Raw genomic sequence first — 12,545 nt, forward strand, 5'->3', positions numbered from 1 at the left:
ATAAGCTTTGCATAGAGCGTTCGTCCCTTCGCGTGATCATCAAAGTGCGGCCTAGAGGGTTCATCACTTTGCTTATTATCAACGTTCGGCCACTACCACTCGACCATTCGTCAATACGAGCGCACCCGCATTCGGCCTCAACGTTCGACAGTCCAGTACAAACGAGCGTTCAAGAAGCGCTCGCCAAAGCCTGTGTTCGAGCGTCCTTGTTGTTTGCCGTTCGCCCTCACCATTTGGATCCGAACGTTCGACGAGCCATGTGACGAGCGTTCGTCCTCGCACTCAGACTTTAACGCTCGACAACGTTCGGATCCCAAGCGTTCGTCCACTCGAATGCACAACGTTCGCTCAATAACGTTCGTCGGATAATGGAGTGTCGGCCACCCGCTCAATATCTTTCGTCCACTCGAATCCGCCAGCGTTCGCTCATTCTACTACAACTGATGTTCGCACATTGGTCCTCAATGACGTTCGGCCATCCATGGCCTCAACCATTCAGCCATTCGCTCATCATTGTGAACGAGCGTCCAAACACTTGGCCTCACACTCGGCCTCTCGACATCTACAGCTCGACCATCTACGGCACGTCCTATTGACGTTCAGCCTGGAGCGTTCGTCTCTCCTCTCAGCATCGACATTCAGTCCCTTGCGCTCGACTAGACCGCTCGACAACTCATGTGTACGAGCGTCCAAACAGCCGGACGTTCGTCCTCACCCTGCGGAAACGAATGCTCGACACTCAATGTGGACGAGCGTTCAAACAGCAGCCGCTCGTCCTCGTCTTTATATCCGAACGCTCGGCACTCAATGTGGACGACCGTTCAATAAGCAGACCGTTCGTCACCTCCCTTCGGAATCAAATGCACGACAATCAGTAGGTGTACGAACGTTCAAACACTGGGCCGTTCGGTTTCAACCGCTCATCCGCACGTTCGGTCTCTACCGCTCGACCATTCTTCAATACGAGCGCTCCCACATTCGGCCAATCACTTCATTAGCATTCGCCAAATTCCGTAGGAAGCATTCGGTCACTTCATCTCTTTGACGCTCGGCCTCAAGCGTCCAGCCACCAGGTTTGCAACTTGACCAAACGGTCTCACCTATATGCTTAATATTATTTCTTACAATGCAGATAAACTTATCTTGTACATAAAAGCGGACACTTGAAAGTCGATCATCCTGAAGCACTTCTAAGCCCAGCTGCATCGAGCAACACGTGCATAAAGGGATACACTCCCGCTGGCCGATGTTCGCCCTAGAACACCCAGCTGCATCGAGCAACACGTGCATAAAGGGATACACTCCCGCTGGCCGATGTTCGCCCTAGAACACCCAGCTGCATCGAGCAACACGTGCATAAAGGGATACACTCCCGCTGGCCGATGTTCGCCCTAGAACACCCAGCTGCATCGAGCAACACGTGCATAAAGGGATACACTCCCGCTGGCCGATGTTCGCCCTAGAACACCCAGGTGCATCGAACAAAGGGACACACTCAACGCTCGACATTCAATGGTTAACGAGCGTCCCCTCGGTCAGTCGTTCGGCCTCAACGCTCGACATACAATTATCAACGAGCGTCCCCTCGGTCAGTCGTTCGGCCTCAACGCTCGACATTCGATTATCAACGAACGTCCACTCAGTCAGTCGTTCGGCCTCAACGCTCGACAAACAATTATCAACGAGCGTCCACTCAGTCAGTCGTTCGGCCTCAACGCTCGACAAACAATTATCAACGAGCGTCCACTCGGTCAGTCGTTCGGCCTCAACGCTCGACATTCGATTATCAACGAACGTCCACTCAGTCAGTCGTTCGGCCTCAACGCTCGACAAACAATTATCAACGAGCGTCCCCTCGGTCAGTCGTTCGGCCTCAACGCTCGACATTCGATTATCAACGAACGTCCACTCAGTCAGTCGTTCGGCCTCAACGCTCGACAAACAATTATCAACGAGCGTCCACTCGGTCAGCCGTTCGGCTTCAACGCTCGACATTCAATTGTCAGCGAGCGTCCAATCAGTCAGTCGTTCGGCCTCAACGCTCAACATTCAATTGTCAAAGAGCGTCCTCATGATCGGCCTCGCATGCCACTCGGCCTCCACCGCTCGGTCATACGTATCCTCACGTTCGGCCTCACTTGCTCCAGCAACCACTCAGTCACGATCAATCCACACATGAGCAATGACCAGGAACACGCTCTCTAATTACAGCAAAGACAGCCTCCCTCAAACTCATAAGTCCTATAGTTACCACGTCAACGGTTAACTCGGACTTGGGGGGCATGTTATGTAGTAAGGATATTTATGTAATAACATAAATATCTTAGATATTTTAGACAGTTAAAATATCAGTCAAAGCCACTAACCACACTTTTAGGTAAGGTGGTTATTTTTATTCTTTATAAATACCGTGACAGGACCCAAGTCCAGGTACGTTCTCTTTATGCTCTAGAGATCCTGAATAATACTTCAGAGCAGTATCCAATTACTCTCTTCTGAGCTTCAGCTCCATAACTCATATCTGACTTGAACGTCGGAGTATCTTTGCAGGTACCTCCCCCTCCTTTGGCGAATACGAAGGACAACAGTTGAAGAAATGCAAGCATCCCAGACATCCAGGAGCAACAGAGACACACAGGAAAATGTACACCGAAACAATAATTATTATTATTATAAGACAAAGATCAAAATTGATAAAGTCAAACCATTCTGATCACAAAAATAAGAATATATGATAAAATTGTAAATGATGGAAAATTCGAAAGAGTCTACGTTGAGACATGCAGAACCTTGTTCTTAGAGAGAAAACATTCTCACTAACTTAATTAGTTAGAGCATTGTGTTGATAATGTGTTATGAAATATAAAACAAACAATAGAAAGAAGAAGAAAAGGAAGAATAGAAAATATCAGAAAATGTGAACTAATTTTATATATCTTATTACATAGAGAAAAAGTCCTATATTTATAATTCAAATGATACAATTCAAGGATTACGAACAATTAATACAAATATCTTGTGAGAGCGGTGCAACGAAATGATTAGCGTGTACAACAAACCAAGATGGGATGAACTGGTTTCTTATCGCATATAATACCTTTAATAATTTTCTTGTAAGAATATAAGTCCTTTAATAAAAATTTAAACAAATAAAATAGTAAAGAATAGAGAAAATTTCACATGTGACTTTTTCTGGTTCGGATCATTCAAATCCTACGTCCAGTTGTTAATCTCAAACGAGAATTAACGCTTCACTATCACAAACCAATAAATTGTTATAATCACAAAGAAAATAACACAATTTAAGGTTAGAACACCTCTCTTGTTATCACAAGAGATGAAACTCACTTCTCCTGAAACCCACAAGGGATGAACACCTCCTTCGAATGTTTCACAAAGGATGACGCACTTCCTTTGAATCTTCACAAAGAATGACAAACTTTAACTCAGCAACAACAACAACACTCAATCACAACTCCCGTGAAAGTTCTCGCTCTATGCCAACACCAAGTTCTCAAAGCCACAAACACAAGGGTTACACAAACCTTAGAACACTTATCACAACACACAACAAATAAGAATTTTGAATACAATGTATTTTGTATTTTAGAATGAGAGTCTCAATCCAATTTATAGAGAGCTCACTCAAGAATACTTCCAAAAATCCGTTGTTAACTAATTAACTTGTGATAATCGATTATCCACTTGATAATCGATTATGCATTTAATGAATGCACAATGATCAACAATTTGCTTACAAATTCTCATAATTATTCGTGATAATCGATTAAGCAAGTCATAATTGATTATTGATTATTATAAGTTGATAATCGATTATCTTGAATATAAAATGGGGTTTTCTGATTCAAAACGAATTTCAACGCAACCTAAGACAAACAATATATAGAATAAAAGATAAACCACATCCTATACATAAATCTACTAAATTACAAAAACTTTAACACAAAACAAGTCTTCATGAAATTTTTTTTGCAACAAAAACACTTGAGACTTGACTTTAAGACATCATCAAAACTTTTTTTTTCAACTTTATAATAACATATCTAAACCTCATAAAATTAATCACATGAATAATTTTAACAAATGAATCAATCAAAATTATAGCAAATTAATAGACAATCATTTGTTCATATAACTTTTTTTCTTTTTCTTTTTGTAAATTTAAGATTTGTAGTAGTTTCTTTAAGTTTAATTACATATTAACATTACTTTTTAGTTTACAAGTGACGATTGGTAAAATGAAACATGTATTCAATTATATTATTAATCATTAACAAAGTTAAAGTATAAAATATTAAAGTGTTGTTTTAAAATATTAATTATTTTTATTGTACTAAAAATGAATCATATCAATATGCTAGACTAAATTGACTATCTTTCCGAAAACGAAAAAGAATAAAATGTGAGACAAATATTTTCTCATATATTCAATATTTACTCTTATATTCAGTATATTTGTTCTTTTTTTAAAAACTTAATTATTTAACTTTTTCTTTTAATTCTTTTATAAACATTATTGAAAATTAATAAATAATATTTCGAAGAAATAATTTATTTTCATTTTCTCAACAAATGTTTTATAAAAAAAAATGCTTGTAGTTTTAAAAGTATTTTTGACATTAGATTAACCTTTTGTTTGTATCCGCGTGAGTAAAGTTGACTAGAGATGACAATGGGTCGGGTCGGGTACGAATAGTCTACCTACAATCTGACCCTAAAATGAAAAATCTATCCACAACTCATGGATATCTGTTTCAGAAAAATCTACAAATATTTTAAAACTTGCAGGTAATACCTATAAATATTAAAACATATATATTTTATACATTTTAAAAATAAAATTTAAATAAAATTACATAAAGATATATAATATTTAATATAAATGAAATAAAATATAAACTCAAATTTAATTTTAATTAAATTTAATCTAGAAATATAAATTAATTTAATCTAAAAATATAAATTAATTTTATTTTAATAAAAATTTAATTAAATAAAATATAAAATAAATTTTTAATTTTATCTTTTGTCAATGATACTCGTTGGTCGAATAATATAATATCCATATTCCATCTATTTATAAACAAATCATAACCTATGTAATAAACATTTGTAAGTATTTGTCGCGAATTTTATTCAAATATATTCGCGGACAGGAATTTTTTTTTTCCACCCCCTTGACCTAAATGAATTTGTAGGAACCATCCCTATTTGTATTTGTGGGGGAGTGAGTTCGAGAAATATGAAGAAGGGGGCTTATAAAACTCTCATATACGGAGAAATATGGAAAAAAATTATGTTATGCCATGGACAGTAGTGTCACCAAATTTAACGGTTCTTTTCATATACGGAGAATTTATCATTGAGTAATAATAAGTTGACACATTTTTCATTTAATATACAGTATAAAAATAAAATAGTCATAAAATAATATATTTTTTTTGTATTTTTCAATAAAAATGAAAATAAAAAATAAGAAAAATGAGTATGAAATGAACGTAAAATATTTGTGTATAAAAGTATGTTTTTTTCTTTACCATTAAGCCAACAAGTCACAACTCCAGTTCTTTCCAGTCAAACCTATTGACTCAGTAATCATTGCAAAAATAAGCTTTAACAAAACTCAGAATCATCACCAACAAAGTAAAAAGATCCTTTTAGACGCTTTTCTTGATCACATACATTGTCACTACAGGTTTTCTGGACAGAACATGTCTGATATCAGAGGGGATAAACTTATCCTGTTCATTATTTCCGCTCAAACTTTCTTTAGGATTCGATTTCTATGCATAAACTTCCATGATTGCATACTTGCAATATGAAAATAGTAATGGCCTTTAATCATTTTAGGAAACTACTCATGGCCTACAACTATTTTAAGCATCTTTTCTATCTTTTAATGATGCCGTGCATTCTGCATTGGATTGGAGAATTCCAGAATATACTACATCACTAATTCCTTTCCTTCTCTAAGGCATCGATTCCATCTCATATCACCATCAAGAAAAATAGCCGTCATTTGACTGAAAACTTTGGTCCAATCTGCATATCACTTTCCAACAAAGGTTGGAGTGTACAACTGAAACTGGTATCCATACTCAGTATTTTCAACAGTGGAGAATCCGAATACAAAGCCTAACCAATCCTTTTCGTCTTTATTCTTTTTTCAATGTTTCTTCTGCTGGATGAATTCGTACTGTGTCCTTCAATACCAGATAAAAAGAATCATAATGCTCCTTTTGAAGCACCACAAATCAATGAAAGAAATGTCATGATATTTGAAGTCATAGAAAAAAAAAAAACTGTTTACCAAACAGAAACAGATGATCAGGTGTATTAGAAAAGAAACCCTTTTGGCTAAATTTATGCTACTTCTTCAACTTGTTCCTTAAAATCAGAATCGTTAATTAACCTCCATTAAAACAAGCACCAAATTCTGCCATTCAAATTTTAAGCTGTGCTGTGTTTGCATAAATTATCAGCCAAAGACAGAAAACTCACCATTCCAAACAGCCAAGGGTATGTATGCTTGATTTGTTGTTGTCACAACTTTTAAGACACAATCGAAGTAGGAGTCTAAGTACGTGTTTTATTTTAAGTCAACCAAACTTAAACATGAATTCATAATTCATGTTAAAGCTTGAGTGGACCTCGCTCTGTCTAACCTTTTGAACGTCTAAACTATACACACACTGTAACTTGCAGAGAAAATTCAAATTGATGACAGAAGAACGGAACTTTCATAGTCAAAAACGAAAAGGGTCTGTTTAGGCGCCTTCGTGTCAAACAAGGAACCTTCAACTTTCCACCCTGGCCACAAGTTTTCAGGTTAAGGTTTCTGTACTTTATAACTGTTGTTATTACATAGGAGATCAAGAAAACGATGTCGTTGAAACCAGGAAACCATCTCATTCAATTATTTATTAATCATTAGACCTTGATGAGACGGGTTAACTAATATTTGAAGTGAATGTACGTACTAAACACTCTAATGCATACTTAAATTTATAGTTTCAGACATGATTTACAATACAGAACATGTTCTAAATAAATTTGACTACTATAAAGATATTATCTTTTTTCTGAGAATATAATAATATTGTTAATGTATCACAGAATTTTAAGAACAGTAAAGTAACTCAAACCAAGACCAAACTCCTCAAAGTTTTAATATTTAAAATCTAAAACCCCACCCACATGACCTGACACAGCACAGTGAGGTGCAGCCAGCCCCAGTTTCAATCATTCAAACAAAGACCGTCTTTCCAACAGCATCCTTTCCCTGCATCCGAAGGTCCACTCTTCAATATCAGCTCTGGTTCTGTTGTGTTGTGGGAAAGAAAGTGATGCGGCTTAGCATTAACCATTTTGAAAGGTGAAGAAAAAAAATCTGTTTTTTAGGTTTGAATCATTTATTCCATGGTGTTGAAGTCCAAGGCAGTGTTCCTTGTCCTCTTGCTCCTTTTCTGCCACCCCTTTTGTGGGTTGGGGGAGGATTGGTCTACACGGAGACTCAGCAGCAGGCATAAGGTGATCCCCGGTTGTGGAGAGCTGGTGTTGAAGTCAGAGTGCTCAGAGAACTCAAAGTGCAGGTGGTGCACCAGTGAAGACCTTGATGACATGTGCTTCTCTAAATCTGAGGCATTGCGGTTGCCTCACCAGGTTTTCTCTTGTGCCATCTCTGAGATCAGATGATATCAGATCTATTCTCTCTTGGATCTGTGTGCTGCCTACCTAACAAATTTCAGGAACTATTGTTTTGTTTTTTTGTCTTGTTTTATGTATGACTTGATAAAGTGTGGAGATGGAGGTGTCTATTTGGTTTTTGTTGCCGTGTTGTTGTATATTCAGTCTGTGCTTTTCTTCAAACTTGACACATGGTTAGATTTGGATGAAGATAGAGAGAAAATGACCACATTTTATCCTTTTGCTTTATCTGTTGCAAAAGCTTCATTCTAACGGCTGAATAGTTCTTCCCAGTTCTTTTCCAAGCCTTTGTGTGTGTGTGGTGGCTAACAATGTAAAAGCTTCCATACATTATTTTAGCTCCAGGAAGATTGCATTGCCCATTTTCATTATTAATAGAAGAAATACCCGATTTCATCAGAAAACCTGTTTTCAAATCAAACTTCCTGATATTGTTGAACTCTTGGTCCTGGGAAGAAAATTGTGTTTATCTTTTTATGTTAACTGAACGTTTTGTTTTGGACTAATGTATCTCCTCTGTTGCAAATTTTGATGATGGTTTGTAGAATTGAAAGTAGGAATTCCAGAAACACTAATGATTTAGATGAGAATGTGTATCTTAGTGAATTGTCAATTTTGATCTTATGAGCACCACTTCTATTTTAAATCTTACAAAGCAAAATTTAATAGGAATACCATAACAGTGAGCAAAATTACCTCAAGATATAATGCATAGATGGCCTTGAAGAAAAGGCCAGATTTTTAATTTCAGAACAGTTTGATACGCTTTTAGTTATCTTGTCCTATCAAGGTTCACGATGGAAATCAAAGTTACATTATCAGAACTCTCTGACATTTTCAGTTTTCACTTCTACATTTGGTCTATATTCCAATCCAAAATGTTTCTTGTTCTTGATCTTCATCCAACAATCTGCAGAAATGTTCTGCTGAGAATTACTGACTGATATTCAGGGAAGGGAATAATAGGGCAATACAGCAGTTAACCTATTATAATAATAATAAAAAAAATAATAATTAATCATTAATCATCATTGTGTAAAAGTTTTAGTAAAATATTTTGAGATTTTATATTTCCTGGTCTATTTAAAAGTTTAAATTCATTAGTCAACTTATAAGTTGAGTTATGATAGCTATTGATATGTCTTAACACAGAGTTGACTTTGAATCTAATAATCTTAGACTTGCCGTGACAATTTTGCTAATACAAAAAATAATAATCGTTGCTGATATGACCAAGAAGTTGCTTGTAAGTTTCAAAGAGCAAATAAATGAAATAATAATCGTTGGTGATAAGTCTTTCTCTTTTTGCTTGTATTTTTATGAAAATGTTGGTTAAATTAAATATACATTCTCATGCACTCCCCCAATTTTTCAGAATGATAGTTTATCTTTAGTAAAAGTAACTTCAGGATTACATGTTCTGAAATTTTTTTCAAAACAATATTTCTGGAATTTTTGAAATAAAATTTCCAAAACACATCAACTGTATTTCGAAAAAAATATTTCTGAAATAAGATTTCCAGAACAACCTTTCTGGAACAATATAATATCTTTCCATCTTGAATATCCCACATAAAATACATTCTAAAAGAGTTTTCTGAAACACATGAAATATATTTTGGAAAGGACTTTTCAATAGCGAACGTATTTTCTAATAATATGGGGTTCAATTAGTAATTAGGAGGCTGTAGAAACAATAGACTTATTTATTTGGGTTTGATTAAGGGCATTTCCTTTCTGTACCCCATTATTACTAACTTACTACAATATTAATAGAAAAATATTATAATACCTTTTCTCATTTTACAATTTACAATACCCGTCGTCCCTGAGGAAAAAGATTAGAGAGAGAACACTTTACGAAAAAAAAATCATTTTGAAAAACTCACATTTGAACACATTTCATGTTTTCTAAAAAGCTTGTTATGGAAAACTCCGTTTAAAAGATTATATATATATATATATATATATATATATATATATATTCTAGAAAGTTTGTTCCAAGATGCATTTAATGTGTTTTGAAAAGCTTATTTCAAAATTTCTTTTTAAGTTTTATTCTTCCTGTTCCACAAATCATATTCTTAAAATTTTGAAAAGTTTATTCCATAATATTTTCCAAATAGGTAATCCAAAAATTACTTCTAACAAAAATAAATTAATAATTTTAAAAATTATGATTGTGCAGCAAAAGACTATAGAGATACAAAAAGAAAAAGTCTTCAAGAATGAATTTTTAGGAAGAAAGTTGGATTAAGAAAAAAATTGTGAGAAATAAAGAAATTTGATATGAAAATTACTAAGTAATATGATAGGTTTCATAGATTAAAAAATGTTTTATATGATAAAAATAAAAGATAGGCGTTTCTTGATCTTTCTTTTATTTTTTTACTTTTAGTATTTTGATGATTGTAAAGATTTTAAAAGTTAAGCATTCTATCATATATGTTAATTAATTAAATATGTTTTGAAATTAGTTTTAAAGATTCAAATTATTGAAAAACCAATTCATTCTTTCTTGAATGAAAAATATTAGCAATTACTATTTTAACATTAAATAGGATGACAAAGCAATATATTTGTCGGATCATATTGTTAACATGAAAATCTAACTAGACATACAATTGAAAAGTTTTACATTTTTGAGGATTCATTAAATTTCAAAAATTTAATAGGAAGTGAATTGATATTTTTCAAAATTATTAGAAACTTAAAACTTAATTAAATTTCTAAATAAAAATTTATAAGTTTATTGTTTTGAGATTTTAAATAGAAAATAATGTAAATGTTTTATGTAAGGGGTTTATGTTTAATTGTATCTCTCCTTTAATCCTTTCTCAAAATATTATCATTTTCAACCGTTGATCATTAAAATATTTAACTTAATATATTATATCCTTGTTAATCAGTGTCCATAATCTAAAAGCAAAATGAACAGTTTGGCAAACAAGGAAAAAGATGCAAAGAAAGTGAATATAACATAAAAGTGCTTTAGACAAAGTCAAATAAAGCTAGTGTTGACCATGTTACATGTTCCATGTAGGAGTGGGAGGTTGGAAAAATTTTGCATGCGCATTCAATTAATCCCTGTTGAGTCAATGCTTTTCATCAACCAGGTGGAAAAAATGAGCATAAACCATGCTTTATTTTTTACTATAACATTTTTCTATTCATTAACTTTAACACTGTTAAAAATATTATTAAATCAAATGTATTGACGAACTGCATGACAAAAGTGATATACATTCAAACTTAAACTAACTTGTTGACATTTTGAATTTCTAGTTACCTAGTTTGTAAAAAGATTATCCATGATAATTAATGGATGAAACAATGATCAATATTCAAATTTAAGGGGTTAAATGAGAAAAGACAAGTTAGGAATTTATCATAAGTTAAAATATTACATAAATTAACTTTAAAAATATTATAAGCTACTAAGTTAATTAGTAAATGAAAATTTATTAGCTAAATTGGTAAAGTAATGGGTTCCTGAAGTGGATAAATGGAATTAGAAATGGCAAGTACGTTGCCATGACAGAAATGTGAGATCAGCTTAATGGTAATGCTTACGGTTAATGTGAACCCAATTTATTCTTTTCAGTGCATCATGTGAACTGAATCTTTGCACGAACTTAAGTGTCTTCTTTTATTATTTTTAAATATTTCATATATGCGACATTCACCCAATATATTAGGGATGTGTTTATAAATCTTATTCTGCGACAAATTTAATTAAACAAATGGCTCTAATATTATGAGAATAATCATGCTCATGTTGTCAATACGATATCTTTCCTTTGACTATAATCGAATCTTCTTATTTTACCATTTTCAAAAGTCTCCATCTTTCTTACTTTTGGTAGAATCATTGACTCATTTAAAATACTATGATAAACTTAAATGTAATTTAATAAAATATAATAACTTATTGATAATTATATTGGATTTAATTTATTTTCCGTTCATATCTGTGCATTTATCTTCATATATTTATATTCTATTTTTATATTTATATTCCGTTTATATATTGTTTCAAACAATTATATATATGTAAAATTGTACTCTCTTCTTATGGAATAAGAAATACAATTCCTATCCTTTCTTTTCTCATAACATGGTATCAGAAGAAAATTAATTTTTTATCACGTTCTTCCGCAACCAATTCTTTTCCTGTCCAGATCTTCATTTTCTACCTTTCGTTCTTGGCTTTTCTGCTTTTTTCTTCTCCTTTTATGGCTACTCCCTCTGTTACTCTCGCATCGTTACAAGATACAACACATGACTATTACATTCATCCTAATGAGAATCCTTCATTGGTGCTTGTTTCCCCGATTCTTGAAGGTCACAATTATCATGGATGGGCTCGCTCGATGTCTATGGCACTACAAATGAAGAATAAATTTGGCTTTGTTGATGGTTCCATTCCTTGTCCAGCTGGTACAGATCCAATGGTTCAAGCATGGAAGCGTTGCAATAATCTAGTTTTATCTTGGATCAATCATTCTGTTTCTCATGAGATTGCTACAAGTATTATTTGGATTGACTCTGCTGCTACGGCATGGAAGGATCTCAAAGATCGTTTCTCCCAGGGTGATTCTGTTCGAATTTCACAATTGCATCAAGATCTTTATTCAATGCATCAGTCTGATCTAAGTGTTACTGCATATTACACTAAAATGAAGATTCTCTGGGATGAACTTTGCAATTTTCGCCCTATTCCTGAATGCCAATCTTCTGCTTCTTGTTGTGTTGTTTCTAAGACAATGAAGGAATATCGTGAAAATGATTGTGTTCTTTGTTTTCTTAGAGGCTTG

The 12,545-nt window shown here is 33.8% G+C and overlaps 1 long non-coding RNA gene across 1 annotated transcript; it reads right to left on the reverse strand.

The window, feature by feature from the left end:
• Positions 1–5,666: 5,666 nt before the first annotated feature.
• Positions 5,667–6,689, reverse strand: LOC128195034 (uncharacterized). The gene is made up of 2 exons (XR_008246588.1): positions 6,523–6,689; positions 5,667–6,257 (listed from the first exon to the last, which is right to left on the reverse strand). It is a non-coding gene; the product is annotated as an uncharacterized LOC128195034 (long non-coding RNA).
• Between the last annotated feature and the right edge of the window lie 5,856 nt (positions 6,690–12,545).

This window comes from Vigna angularis, chromosome 1 (genome assembly GCF_016808095.1).
Source record: "Vigna angularis cultivar LongXiaoDou No.4 chromosome 1, ASM1680809v1, whole genome shotgun sequence".
NCBI classification, from domain to species: Eukaryota; Viridiplantae; Streptophyta; class Magnoliopsida; order Fabales; family Fabaceae; genus Vigna; species Vigna angularis.